Raw genomic sequence first — 14,423 nt, 5'->3', positions numbered from 1 at the left:
GAAAAAATGCATTAAACCGGCCAGACATTTATTTATGATAAGGTAAAGCAGTTCATTTCATGGCACAATGTACATTTATGAGCCTCTTTAACTTTTATTCCCTACAATATTGAAAACAGTCTTTCTCTTTGTCGGTCTAAGCAGATGCATGTTTTATACAAAAGTTTGTTTTTGTGTGTTTGATGAAAAGTAGCATATATAGGACAGAACAGCAGAGAGGTTATCATGGTAAAATGCACCTGTGTGAATCACTGTAATGGCACCAGCTTTAATGCACTATAATGGCAGTAAATTTTCTGAGATTCATCTGGAAACATCACAACGGATGCAGCGATGTTGCTATGGCAACGGCAGAAAGCCACGTCGCTAATGGAAATCGTCTGTCTTTCATCTTCGGGAAGCTAAAAAGCCTAGAAGTCGTTTTCTCTGCTGCTCTGAGGCTCTTCTAACGCAACCAACACAACGCTTTTGTCTTTTCAAAACTATTTGCAAATCAAATGCATTTGTGTTGACGCTTTTCTGAGAGACTCTGAAGGATTGAAACTCTTCTAATCATCAACACACGGTAAACCGTAAAACTCTTACTCGGATCGGCTTTGTATGCTGAAATGCCACGGTAAAGAAGCTCAGGTTGGGTGAAAAGAAAGGGCGCTGCAAAATTCAAATCATCTCTTTTCAGAAATAATCTCCCCCTGGATCATATTATCATATGATGTTCCTGACTGCCTCCATTACTGTCTGCGTATATAAAGCAGCATGCACATTTCTCTGACACTTTTAAAGCGATCTTTCAAATAACCAGTTAGCAGGAACCACTCTAGCAACTACAGTACTAACTTTTCTCTAGAAACCACCAAGAACACTCCATCTACCACCTAGCAACACCCTAGCTTGAATAGATTACAGTTTGAGGATTAAATGTGATTACACGAATATTACAATTATTATGCATTCATTAATTTCGACACTGCTAAGGTATAAAATGACATGAACACACTTTAGAGTTTAAATAGTTATTTATTGCTGTCTTTTGAAATAAAATAAACACAATAATCATTCCTTCTACATGGCTTTTGACTTAAACAGTATAGCTGCCTTTTGAAGCATAAATAATACAGCTTGTTGTAACAAGTTGCTGTTTCTTCTTCGTTTGTGGGTTAAACTTGCCAAGCTGCTTTTTTATTGACAGTTGTGCTGCTACTGTGGTAGCATGCATGGATACCACCTACCAGCAGTGGACGCAGACGACAATGCAAAAGTATAAATGAAAACTGACGCGTAACCTATGCCGTTGCGGCTACGGCGTAGGACCTACGCACAACCATAATGAGCCCATTATGCTGAGCATCCCCGGTGAAAAAAAAATGGCGCCTATGTCACAGTGTGTTTCTGTTTCAGGCACACACACACACAAACCAGATCATAAACCACCAAGAGAAGTGCGCCTATATGTGTGTTCATCTTGAGGCAGACTTAATTGCCGCACTGTTTGACAAACCTTCGAAAATGCTCTCGTGGAGCCTTGACATACAGTGCGCAACCAGTCTGCATCAAGACGAACACCCTAATAACTTCATAGAAATCACCAAGAACCATCAATCAACCGCCTAGCAACACCCTAGCAACCACTGAGCAACTCCCTAAAAACCACCAAGAACACCCCATCAAATGCCTAGCAACATATAAACCATGAGATCACTTCATCAAACGCCTAGCAACCACCTAACAACTCCTTATGAACCAACAAGAACATCCCATCAAATGCATAGCAACTCCCTATAAACCACGAAATCACTTCGTCAAACGCCTAGCAACCACCTAACAATTGCCTATGAACCAACAAGAACACCCCATAAAATGCCTAGCAACTCCCTATAAACCACGAAATCACTTCGTCAAACGCCTAGCAACCGCCTAACAATTGCCTATGAACCAACAAGAACACCCCATAAAAATGCCTTGCAACTCCCTATAAACCACGAGATCACCTCCACAAACGCCTAACAACTCCCTATGAACCAACAAGAACACCCCATCAAAGCCTAAAAACTGCCTAACAACTCCCTATAAACCACAGAGAACAACCTGCCTAGCAACACCCTAGCAACAACCTTACAACTCCCTTTAAACCACAAACAACAAACTGTCAGATACCTAGCAACACCCTAGCCTAGCATAACCTAAAAGCTCCCTAGAAACCAAAGGCAACACCCTATCAAAAGCCTAGCAACACCCTGTCAAACACCTAGCAGCACCCTACCAATCGCCTAACAACTCCCTAGAAACCAAAGACAAACCCCCATCAAAAGCCTAGCAACACCCTAGCAACCACCTAACAACTCCCTGTAAACCATGGACAACACCTCGTCAAATGCATAGCAACTCCCTAGAAACCACAGACAACACCCCATCAAACGCCTAGCAACACCCTACCAACCACCTAACAACTCCCTAGAAACCAAAGACAAACCCCCATCAAAAGCCTAGCAACACCCTAGCAACCACCTAACAACTCCCTGTAAACCATGGACAACACCTCGTCAAATGCATAGCAACACCCTAGAAACCACAGAAAACACCCCATCAAACGCCTAGCAACACCCTACCAACCACCTAACAACTCCATAGAAACCAAAGACAAACCCCCATCAAAAGCCTAGCAACACCCTAGCAACCACCTAACAACTCCCTGTAAACCATGGACAACACCACGTCAAATGCATAGCAACAATCTATAAACCACAGACAACACCTTGTCAAACACCTAGCAGCACCCTACCAACCGCCTAACAACTCCCTAGAAACCACAGACAACACCCCATCTAACGCCTAGCAACACCCTACCAACAACCTAACAACTCCCTAGAAACCAAAGACAACACCCCATCAAAAGCCTAGCAACACCCTAGCAACCACTTAACAACTCCCTAGAAACCACAAAGAACACCCATCACCCCAGCAAAAAAGCAACTACCACGTAACAACTACATAGCAACACCTCTTGCAAACGTCTTTTAACTGCTTAGCAACTGGCTTGAACACCTTAGCAACGACTACTACAATTTTTTAAGTACACAAACCCTGAATAACCCTCAGACAGATGTTTATATAGTCTACAAGTCTTTGTCAAAGCAACATTCAGAGATCGTCCTCCGCTTGTTACGTCCTGCTATTATCTTATGCGCTTCACTTGAGACAAAGAAAAAATGTTTTTTAGGAGATACACTATAAATTCTCTCTCCCTCATTCCCTCTTAGTGTATTTGTATTGTATTTCAGACACGGGCTGATGAATCACCGAGTTGGGTTTCGGATTCAATCTCTGTATGTGAGGGGGATAAATTTAGTGGCTTGTCACGGACTCCCACAGAAAGGGGCTTTCCATCCAACAAAAGAATAAAGGATCGAGCTGCTGTTAACCAACATAAACTCCAAACAAACCCACAGATCTTGTTTTAACAAAAGTAGCATGTACTTCTACTAACAGAGAAAACAGATTTCATATTTACCAATAAAACATGCTATAGAAGTGTATTAAAGTTGCATAAAATGATTTAAAGTTGCTTAAAATGCCTGAGATGTGAAATGACATCAGAACCAGTGTTGCCAAGTCTTGCAAGATAAATACAGGGCGGTGTGGGAAGTAGGAGTGCCCCAATTTTACAGGATTGTAAATGTAAATGTCTATTTACACTAGTGCAATTATATTCACCCACCAATGTCTGATGTTTAAACTAAAGTTAAGAAACGCAGAACTAACAACACCCTAGCAACCACCTAACAACTCCCTGTAAACAACCAACATTGGCGTGTGCCGTAGAGGAGCTTTAAGGGAGTTAATTGAAGTGACCATATTATAGGAAACACCAAAACATACATCCACACATTACATTTGTATACCCACTCAAATGAATTGTAAAGATCTGGAATGGGAAATTATATTTGAAAACTGAAAGGTATCCAGGTGCAATGACAAGAACCCCTTCATCCACAGAGGTCAGTGTGAAGCATGCGAGATCTTTATATAAGAGCCACAGACGGGGTGGCCACAGCGGTCAAACCCCTGAGCGCCTGCGATTATGTTGTAGCCACAGATTTGCCGCCTCAGATAAGGCAGATGATAGATAAAGATGGAGACGATGAACATGCACGCCGAGGGAAAAATCAAGGGGATTTGGGAGAGAAGCCCTATCTCTCGCTCACAGATTCTCTGGGGTGGCTTGTGGGTGGAGGAAGAGAGAAAGCCAGCGGAAAGAAAAGTCGCTGTGTGTAAATCTTCATTTGGATGGAGCTCTGGATTTAAATGGAAGGGGGTTTTCTCCTGGGGCCCACCATTTAACATATCGCAGTCCCACAGGGATGGATGCTGGACTCAGTTTTAGCCTTGTCATTCATTCTTAAAGGAAGTATGACTGGCTTTCAATAGACAACGAAAGCTTTAAACTCTGGATGAGATAATAGATTTAAATTTACTGGCCAAAACTGACTGGCGGGCAGATGGATGTATGATCTTTTAGAGATGCACGGATACTAAATTTCCCCAATTCAGAGTGATGTCTGCCGATACTATTCCCGATACTGATAGTTTGGTGCATTTACCTTTTATACTTTTTTTAATTAATGATAATTATTTTAAAAGAAATGCAAATAAAACTTAATTCTTTTTAATTCAACAACTTGTTTCAAAGTAGCTGGTCTTCTTTATAACTCAAAATAACATTCTTAACTCACATGAACTAAGTTATTATGTTAGTTATATTAGTAATATTATTATATTAGTATTTCTTACCTTTAATGAATTAATAACATTCAGGTAATTACTATCAACACTGAAAATCAAGCAGAAAAATGTTTCTCAACATTTCCTTTACACCCAGCACAATTTAAAGTGTTTCCGATCTTCTTCAAATTAACAGGAATAATTAGCAGATTATTTTTAAACTATTGGCCGATATAGATTTTACTGGCTGATACCGATTTTTGGTGAATATAGCTTTAACCTGATGATGTAGATTATTGGCAGATAAAGCTTTTGCCAGATGATACCAATTAATTATTAGCCGATAGCTTTTGGAGTATGATACCGATTATTGTCTGATATAGCTTTTACCGGCTGATACCGATTATTGGCGGATATAGCTTTTACTGTCTGATACCGATTACTGGCCGATACAACTTTTATTGGCTGATACCAATTATTTGCGGTTATAGCTTTTACCGGATGATACCGATTATTGGCGGATATAGATTCTATCACCTGATACCGATTACTGGCCGATATAACTTTTATCAGCTGATACTGATTACTGGCCGATACAACTTTTATTGGCTGATACCGATTATTTGCGGTTATAGCTTTTACCGGCTGATACCGATTATTGGCGGATATAGATTCTATCACCTGATACCGATTACTGGCCGATATAACTTTTATCGGCTGATACTGATTATTGGCCGATATAACTTTTATCAGTTGATACTGATTATTGGCCGATATAACTGTTATCGGTTGATACTGATTATTGGCGGTTATAGCTTTTATCGCCTGATAACGATTACTGGCCAATATAACTTTTATCGGCTGATACTGATTATTGGCCGATATAACTTTATTGGCTGATACTGATTATTGGCTGATATAACTTTTATCGGTTGATACCGCTTATTGGCCGATATAACTTTTATCGGCTGATAACGATCGTAGGGGGTTATAGCTTTTACCGTCTGATATCGATTATTGGCGGATATAGCTTTTATCGGCTGATACTGATTATTTGTCACGGTTAATCCGTGTCATGTCTTGTCTCTGTTCCGATTGTTATCACCTGGACATTCATTGATTAATTACCTGCCTCATCACATCTGTTTGTCATTTAGTCTGTGTGTATATATACCTCTGTCTTCTGTTTGCTCACGGCTGGATCATTGTCGTTACTCTCATGTCTGTTCTTGTTCCACGTTTGATGTTCCTGTGTTACTTACTTGCCTGTTGTTTTTACTCCTCGTGTTTTGTTTCGCGTTTTGTTTATTTATTAAATGTTATTTATTCAACCAGAACTCTGCACTTGCGTCCTCACTTCCTCACTCCCGTACCAGTTCGTGACATTATTGGCCGATATAACTTTTATCGGTTGATACCAATTATTGGCCGATATATCTGTGCATCTCAATAATTATGATTTTAAGAGCCCCTATTACTTGGCTTAAAAAGAATGTTATTTTGTGTGTTTGTTGTATACTGTAAATCATGTTGGTTCTTTATGACCCGCCTTTTTGAAACGTGTTGATTTGCATTGATTTTACAAAACTCATCGTTCTGAAAGGCCTGGTATTCTCAAATTGACAAGCTATCCAGTTGTGATTGGCAAATGTGACGTCAGAAATGTGGCACTACTTCTTACTATATTTGAAAGGTCAGCTCCTAACAGGAGATAATATTGTCTTTACTACCTTATCAATACGAGCCGGAATCTGATCCAGAAAATTATTTTTTGAGCAAACATGCAATAGACGATCTTGCAAAACTATGAAAGATAATGGGTCGCTGAAAGTGAAAAAAAAACCATAAGACAGACCCATTCACTTTCATAGTTTTGCAAGATCATCTACTGCATGTTTGCTCAAAAAACAATAACATTCATGCTCAGATGGACCACAAGATCAAATTCTGTGTGCACTCTGTAGACTGTTGTTTATCTGTCTGTGTTTGGAAAAAGTTTTCCAAAATATCACTGAATCTCTGAAACCACACAATCAATATGCCCCTATCCCATCCTCACCTGTGTCATTGTGTACCAATCGATTTTACCTTCCCTCTCACAACGCTGCTTGTTTGCCAGCACAAAACTCTCTCCCCCTCCTGTTCTTCTCCATTTGTCATGAGATGAGCATTCATCTGAAACACTCTTTCTTCATTACGTCGTCCCGTAACGTGTGTCAACCCCACACAGAAACCTTCACCCGGAACCTTTGATGCTCACAGGTCAAAATCTTTCAGAGGCAATCACACGCGGCCCACGCGGGCAGTGTGCTGCCGCTGGCTGTCTAATGAATGTGAGTCGTTTATAGTGCTCTGATCTCTTGATCGATAGAGACGTTGATCTGTAGCAGAGGTGATGAAGATGAGGCACACGGGCCGTGAGCAACACGCTTCTGTCTTTCTTTCTGCCTGAGGCCGCTGGTGGTATGATAATTAGTAACACACATAAACTTAGCAGAGGGCAACACCTCAAGTGTGTATGTGACTTTGATGTATATGTTTGAGAGAGAGAGAGAATAAGAGAGAGAAAGAGAGATGCCCCATTCAGACAGTAGTAGCAGAACGATGTGATCTCATTCATTTCAATTGAAGCTTGGCGACTTCCGGCAACACAAGCAAAAGTGAACGTTGGTGACTGTATGGGTGTGAGAAAGTTAAGAAAAGTTTAACTTTATACAAATGATGAGCAATTTTCGGGAGCGACTACCAATGGGAGCAAAGCAGTGGCAGGGAGATTTATTATATTATATTATATTATATTATATTATATTATATTATATTATATTATATTATATTATATTATGTTATATTATATTATATTATATTATATTATATTATATTATATTATAGTATATTATATTTTTTATTTTATTTTATTTTACTTTTTTATTTTATTTTATTTTATTTTATTTTATTTTATTTTATTAATTATTTTATTAATTATTTTATTAATTATTTTATTTTATTTTATTTTATTTTATTTTATTTTATTTTATTTTATTTTATTTTATTTTATTTTATTTTATTTTATTTTATTTTATTTTATTTTATTTTATTTATAATTTTGGGTGCACAAGCAAGGCGTGCGGACCGACTCCACTCCACCACTGTAACTGCCCACGTTTTGCTGCTTTCCATACGTCTCCTATTGAAAATGAACTAGACGCTGTCACATACCGTGTGAAATGCCAATTACCCATACACACACAGTAGTTTGGCCAAACGCCATTGTTTCAGATTGATCCACAGTGTCCACACAAAAGCCTTTAAATGCACCACCTTAATCTTCATATTGGCTCCAATTAAATGAATGCAAATCTGTTCCTTTCTAAGCCAGCACCCTAACCAAAACACAATCTCTGATTTGTAGCACACAACATACTCTAGGCATCAACCTTTTTCACAATGACCTACTCCACAAAGGGCATGTGCTACTGTACTGTATGCATTCAGCCAGATACACATTTTTATTACACACCCTAGTACACAAGGGGGTAATGAAGTTACCATAAAATGCCATTCAACCAGGTGTGTAATTATTCAAAGTGTTGTGCCACCATGATACAGTAGTAGTTCACATGAAACCATAGAAAATAGTTGATTATTATCTTCATTATATCAAGCTCACATAACACACACTGTTTCTGCTCATCTCATGTTAATCTTGAGTACCTACAGAGTAGTTATGCATCCTTCCTATCTCCGCAGAGTATTTCGTTTTATTCCAGATTGGGGGAGTATTGGCATGCACAAAACGGGGCTGAAAACATGCGTACGTCCCTTTTCATGCAAAGATTGTAATCTATAAAATAAAAATTTGACAGGAGAATGTGCGCACTTGTAAACTCTGATCCATGCGTACGCACATTTAGGAGAATTGGCGACACAGATGGTGATTTCTTGAAGTTAAATCTTAAATAAAAAATCATTTAAAATACTTAATCAGCGCTGCCTCACCATCACATTGTCCACTACGGGAGCGCAGGAGGAGATGGCCCGACTGCATGGAATACATGATACCCTATACAACTGCAGAACACAGTAAATAACAAAATATTGCATATTTATCAAATGTTAAATTAAAATGATTCATTTTCATATTTCTGGTCTTTGTAGAGCACGCTCGTGCTGCTTGAGAAGAGCATGCATATTTCAGACGCATGCAAAAGACATTTATTTTATTTCAGTGATTTTGGCAAGTTGTTAACAACTAACTAACTGCTGTAAACCCTGTGTGTAATGCTGCGTGATAATCAGTGTTGGGGAAAGTTACTTTTAAAAGTAATGCATTACAATATTAAGTTACTTCCCTAAAAAGTAACAAATTACGTTACTTAGTTATTTTTAATGGAAAGTAAAACTTTTAAGTTACTTTTCCATCACAAAAATGTCAAACTCTGGCCTACCACATCTGTTTCTGACTCAAACTATTCTCGCTCAGACGCGCACACATAAAGTGTGCGTAATTCTACATGACTACGTTCAGTTTAATTCAGTACATTATCAAATTGGTGATTATAATGCTGGAGGATTATGCCAATGGCTTGCATTTATTGGCGGAGCGCATACCATCTTGCAAACAAACAACTGGACACCAGTCTCAGTATTATGTGGATCAGCATTCAGGAGGTGATTCGCATTGACTGTTTATAGTTATACCACGGGTCTGTTGATTGCTGTATTCTGATTGGCTGAGAAATGTTTGGTGGGTATACATTAATTTCTGATAACCGCACACCTAACTTGTCAAATGTCCTTAAAATAGGCACCAGAGCAATGTTTGTGGTAACCGTGGTATAAGAGGAATAATTGACTCCGGTCCTTTGAATTATTTGAAAATAATGCACACCCAAGGTGCAATGCGGCACGACGCGAAGCGGAGTGACGTTACACTGCAGGTATGCATTATTTTCTTATAATTCAATGGCCTGTCATCAATTATTCCTTACTTAAAAATGGGCGTGTATTACGTGAAAATTGCATGTAGGTGTGCATACACAGAGTTTTATAAATCTCAATTTTGGTTTGCATACGCAATTCTTAGGTTTCTGGGTACTTTAAATTTTTGTAGGAATTCTATGCATACTTTTATAAATGAGGCCCCAGCTCTAGCACCTGTTTTCGGAATGCACGAGATCCTGGAGGCGTCCAGCGGTGGGAGCGAGTCACGAGCAAGCAACACACACAAAACATTGTTTGTTGAAAGGCTGAAGAAGACTTTCTTCTCCTTACATCCAAAAACACACTTCTTCTTTCATGCCATTGTTGATTTTTGATATAAAACAAAGCTGTCGTGTGCAGGGATGCCTGTAAATTCTATTGAAAGGAACAATGCTAATGAGCTTCCTCATTATCACTCTGACTGTGGCCGTGCTTTTCCAGGGGAACGTTCATACCGCCGCCGACTTGAGCTTCCAAAGTTACCGGAAGTCATTCATTTACAATGGAAGCTGGCTTCTCTCAGCTGCAAGGAGTGTCAAATTTATCGGCGTCATGTTTTTGGCGTTTTGAGAGACCAGAGCGTCAATCAGAAAGTTGAAAGAAGCTCAACATTATGGTAATGAGCTATGACACGGTTCAGCGGCAAGAAGCGGCAAAACGCTAGCAACCAGTCGGAATATAGCCTAGACATTCTTTACTGGCTAATTCGTAATTCGTAACATATAATGTAAACTTTCATTCCTTCCAAAACATTAGTTCAGAGAAAACAGACTTCAGAGCGGCCAAAGCGTCAACAGGCTTCCCCGTACTTTTTGACAAGCGTCCTTGACCGGGTGGTCTGAGCTTCAAGTCGGCGGCAGTTAAAAGGAGTATGGGGTCACTGATATGTACTGTAAGGGGCACCAATGTTCAAAAAAAAACTTTTCGAAAGTTTACTACCTTATTACTACCTTTCCGAAAGAAGAGGTGTGAGTTTGACACTTTGCATTTGTTTAGCATAAGGATTACAACTCTTTAACTGTGTTAATAAGTCAGAATGCATGAACCCCCACCCCACGCCTCCCTAAACAATGCTGAACTCAATGCATACAGTAGTAGTCATGCATTTTAAATTGTGGTTTCATCAGCTGTCGAACTTAAAGTAGGTTGATTTAATTTATGAAAGCACAATTTTGATATTGGGGCTTGTATCATTAGGCTTGGTTTGATTGGCTGGATTTGTTAGGCAGATCTGGCAACCTTGCATGTTCCTTTATGCCATGCCAACGAAACAGCAACTACCTTAAATTCCTCCTGAACCAACAAAACATAGCACAGGAAAAGGATGTAAAAAACAAAGTCAGTCTTAGAAACAGCTATGATGGGATCAAAAATAAGCTGAAAGCAGAGTTTATGTGTTTTGCAGGAGGCGTGGCTCCAAAGACAGTTGGATCTTACATTTACATTTAGCAGATGCTTTTATCCCAAGCGATTTACAAAGATTAAGAAACAAAGAGTGATTTGTCATATGGAGGCAATAAAGAAGTGCTTATACCAACTTACTAGTTTTCTCATATCCAAAACAATATCTATGAAGAGAGAGAAAGGCTTTTATAGAAGATAGAAGAGCAGTCAACATCTATTGTCAAGTATTCACTTACGCTTTCAAAGGTAGCTTGATATGGCTATAGCCCAAATTGCCAACTCTATACCTATAATGTGTTTTCAAATCTAGCTCATAGATTTGGAAACAGAGCTTTTAAATGTGTCACACATGCGTTTAGATCCAGCAAAGGGCACGGAATTATTTCAAACACCCACCGGTTCAGATCAAGAGTCAAAGATGACTCAAAGCTTCCAGTGGTGGAGAGGTGCTAAGTGAAAAGCCAGGATCACATGAGCGATGTCATTTCCTATGTGTGTGAGTGCGAGAGAGAGAGAGAGAGATAGAGAGATAGAGAGAGAGAGAGAGAGAGAGACTTGATGCCTAATTATGCTGCTCTCTTGTTCCACTGTTCATATTTAACAGAGTCACTCAAATGAAATGACCTTCACGCTTTCCATTACAAGCATTTACACTCACCTATTCTCTCTCTGATTCTCTTTTTTTCTAGCTTTGTCACGTGTGCCTTTAAAACCAGTTTACCATGGCAACCGGGTTCAATTTATGAAATCTTTGCTTTTACCTTCTTTTTTGTTCTGCATAGATTTTCACACCTTTACACAAATAACCAAAACAGAGCGATGACAAAAATGAGTGACTTCAAGGTGCCAAAGAATGCACTGAAAAAAATAGTTAAATTCTTCTCTGATATCTACATAGAAGGTTTGTGGCTTTATTACGGGCAAAAATGATTCAGAAATGTTTTTACATGTCCATTTACAACCCTAGGATTTGCCTTTAGAATAAAATGGTTTATTATTACTTTATTAGAAAGAGTCATGAATAATAATGTTGAGCTCTGCTCTGATTGGCTGTTTCTCAGAGCAGCTCTTTCAGTAGCTCTGTGTGTGTGCAAACAGATCTTATGTTTGAGTCCAGGGGCAGAGTGGGACCAAAAAATCTACCCGGAAATTTTGTATACCACCGGCCTTCCGTGGTAAAAAAAGGTCTGGTATTTAGTAAAACTAGGGTAATACAAATCGTAATCAATCTGCCAAAAAAAAAAAACATTTTCATAATAATAATAAAATAATTAAATCATGGCCAATTTTCCTAAATGTGTAACTATACAAAATGATACCTATTTGAAAGACGGAGATGCGCACCTGTCTAGCAGCTATTACATTACAGAGCAAGGCCAGAGACGAACGTGCTCATAAACGGTAGTAATATGGAATAATGTGTGCATCTTTGAATAACTTTTTCCTTTAAATATAATTTTTGTCATATAAAGTTTTAAGAGATAATAATGTTTTTCTCACTGTTATTGCTTATTTAGACTTGTTAGTGCGGTTAACAACATGTTTGGCACATTTAATTCAGAGTTTATTTCAGTAATATTGCGGTTTTTCCAGTAATAAAAAGGTTTTGCCAGCAGCCATATCACCCTGTAGCCCAAGACAGCTTGCCCACTGAAGTTAAGCAGGGTTGAGCCTGGTCAGTACTTGGATGGGAGACCACCTGGGAAAACCAGGTTGCTGCTGGTAGTGGTGTTAGTGAGACCAGCAGGGGGTGCTCACCCTGTGGTCTGTGTGGGTCCTAACACCCCAGTATAGTAATGGGGACACTATACTGTCAAAAAAGCACCGTCCTTCGGATGAGACGTTAAACCGAGGTCCTGACTCTCTGTGGTCATTAAAAATCCCAGGATGTCCTTCGAAAAGAGTAGGGGTGTGCCCCGGCATCCTGGCCAAAACTTGCCCATTGGCCTACTAATCATCCCCTCATACTAATTGGCTATATCACTCGGTCTCCTCTCCACTAATAAGCTGGTGTGTGGTGAGCGGTCTGGCGCAATATGGCTGCCGTCGCATCATCCAGGTGGATGCTGCACATTGGTGGTGGTTGAGGAGATTCCCCCGTTCATATGTAAAGCGCTTTGAGTACTGAGAAAAAGCGCTATATAAATGTAAGGTATTATTAAGGTATTATTATTATTAGTAATAATAATACAGTTTACATGCCAATCCTGCTTCCTTGTCTGTTTATTCATTTCAAAATGCTGTTATGATAAGTTTTATGTGGATATTTATTGCCATATGAGACGTTCATTGCCGTTATATACTCTCGTCTAATATTCAAATCATGTGAGGAATAATATGAATAACTTTAAATTTGAATAACTTTAAGCATACAGTTCCTTTGAAAATATTTTTTGTCAAAGTTTTGACAAATAATAATGTTGTGAGGATTTTTATTGCCATATTGCCGTTGAAAACTCTTGTCTATAATATGGAAATCACACAGTAGGAAATATATCATGTGATACTGCAAAGTTACCCTTCTAATTTTTATATATGATATAGCCATATGGAGATAAACCTTTGCAAATGTGCTGATTTGATCGATTCATGTCCTGACCACCAGGCTAGAAATTTTAAACATCCTTAATCCACACTTACTTCTAGTCTATCAAATAGTCTATCCGCTTGATTGATCCGACCGCATATGTACCTACTGTAATAAACAGGCATTCGGCGGCTTTTTACATCAAAGGCCAACAGGCTATGCCATTTGGGGAGGGGCCATTCACTGATCCCCCTATATTTTTTAAAATCCTAGACATGGTTGGACTTGCCAAACAGGTTGAGCACTTTTATATAATGTGTTGAGCAAAGAGGCTGCACAATTTGACCAGAGGGAAGCGGCCGCACTTCAGGCCGCCAGACGAGTTGCTATAACTTGGAATGTATAGCCTAACTATTATAAGACCGGCCCTCGCAGCCTCAAAACCTTACCGGCTCCACTACTGTTTGAGTCTGTATTGGAAAACGATACAGAATTTGAGGAAAAATCTTTTTTTTTTTTGGAGCTTGTTAATGTTTTTTTTTGTGGTAATTTGAAAAACATAACTGTAATGTCAATAGTAGAACTTCAGCCTTAACTTAGCATATAGCATTAACTAGCATATAGCGCAAACTCAGCAGTCACAACTCGGTTTTTAGCATTGTAACAACATTGTAATTAAATAAATGTGTAATTTTATGTTGGGGCGTACATCTCGACTGTAATGTCACAGTTATGTTATGTTGAGATTGGTCTGTTTTCCAGCGGTATTTTGCATGAACAAGGTTTACAATTG

The 14,423-nt window shown here is 38.9% G+C and overlaps 1 pseudogene; it reads left to right on the top strand.

Moving 5' to 3' along the window:
- Nucleotides 1–12,711: 12,711 nt before the first annotated feature.
- On the top strand, nucleotides 12,712–12,828 carry LOC141350282 (5S ribosomal RNA; annotated as a pseudogene).
- Nucleotides 12,829–14,423: the final 1,595 nt, after the last annotated feature.

Source organism: Misgurnus anguillicaudatus, chromosome 17 (assembly GCF_027580225.2).
Source record: "Misgurnus anguillicaudatus chromosome 17, ASM2758022v2, whole genome shotgun sequence".
Taxonomy (NCBI): Eukaryota; Metazoa; Chordata; class Actinopteri; order Cypriniformes; family Cobitidae; genus Misgurnus; species Misgurnus anguillicaudatus.
The sequence above is the reverse complement of the archived record's forward strand: the minus strand, read 5'-3'. Positions and strand labels throughout refer to the sequence as shown.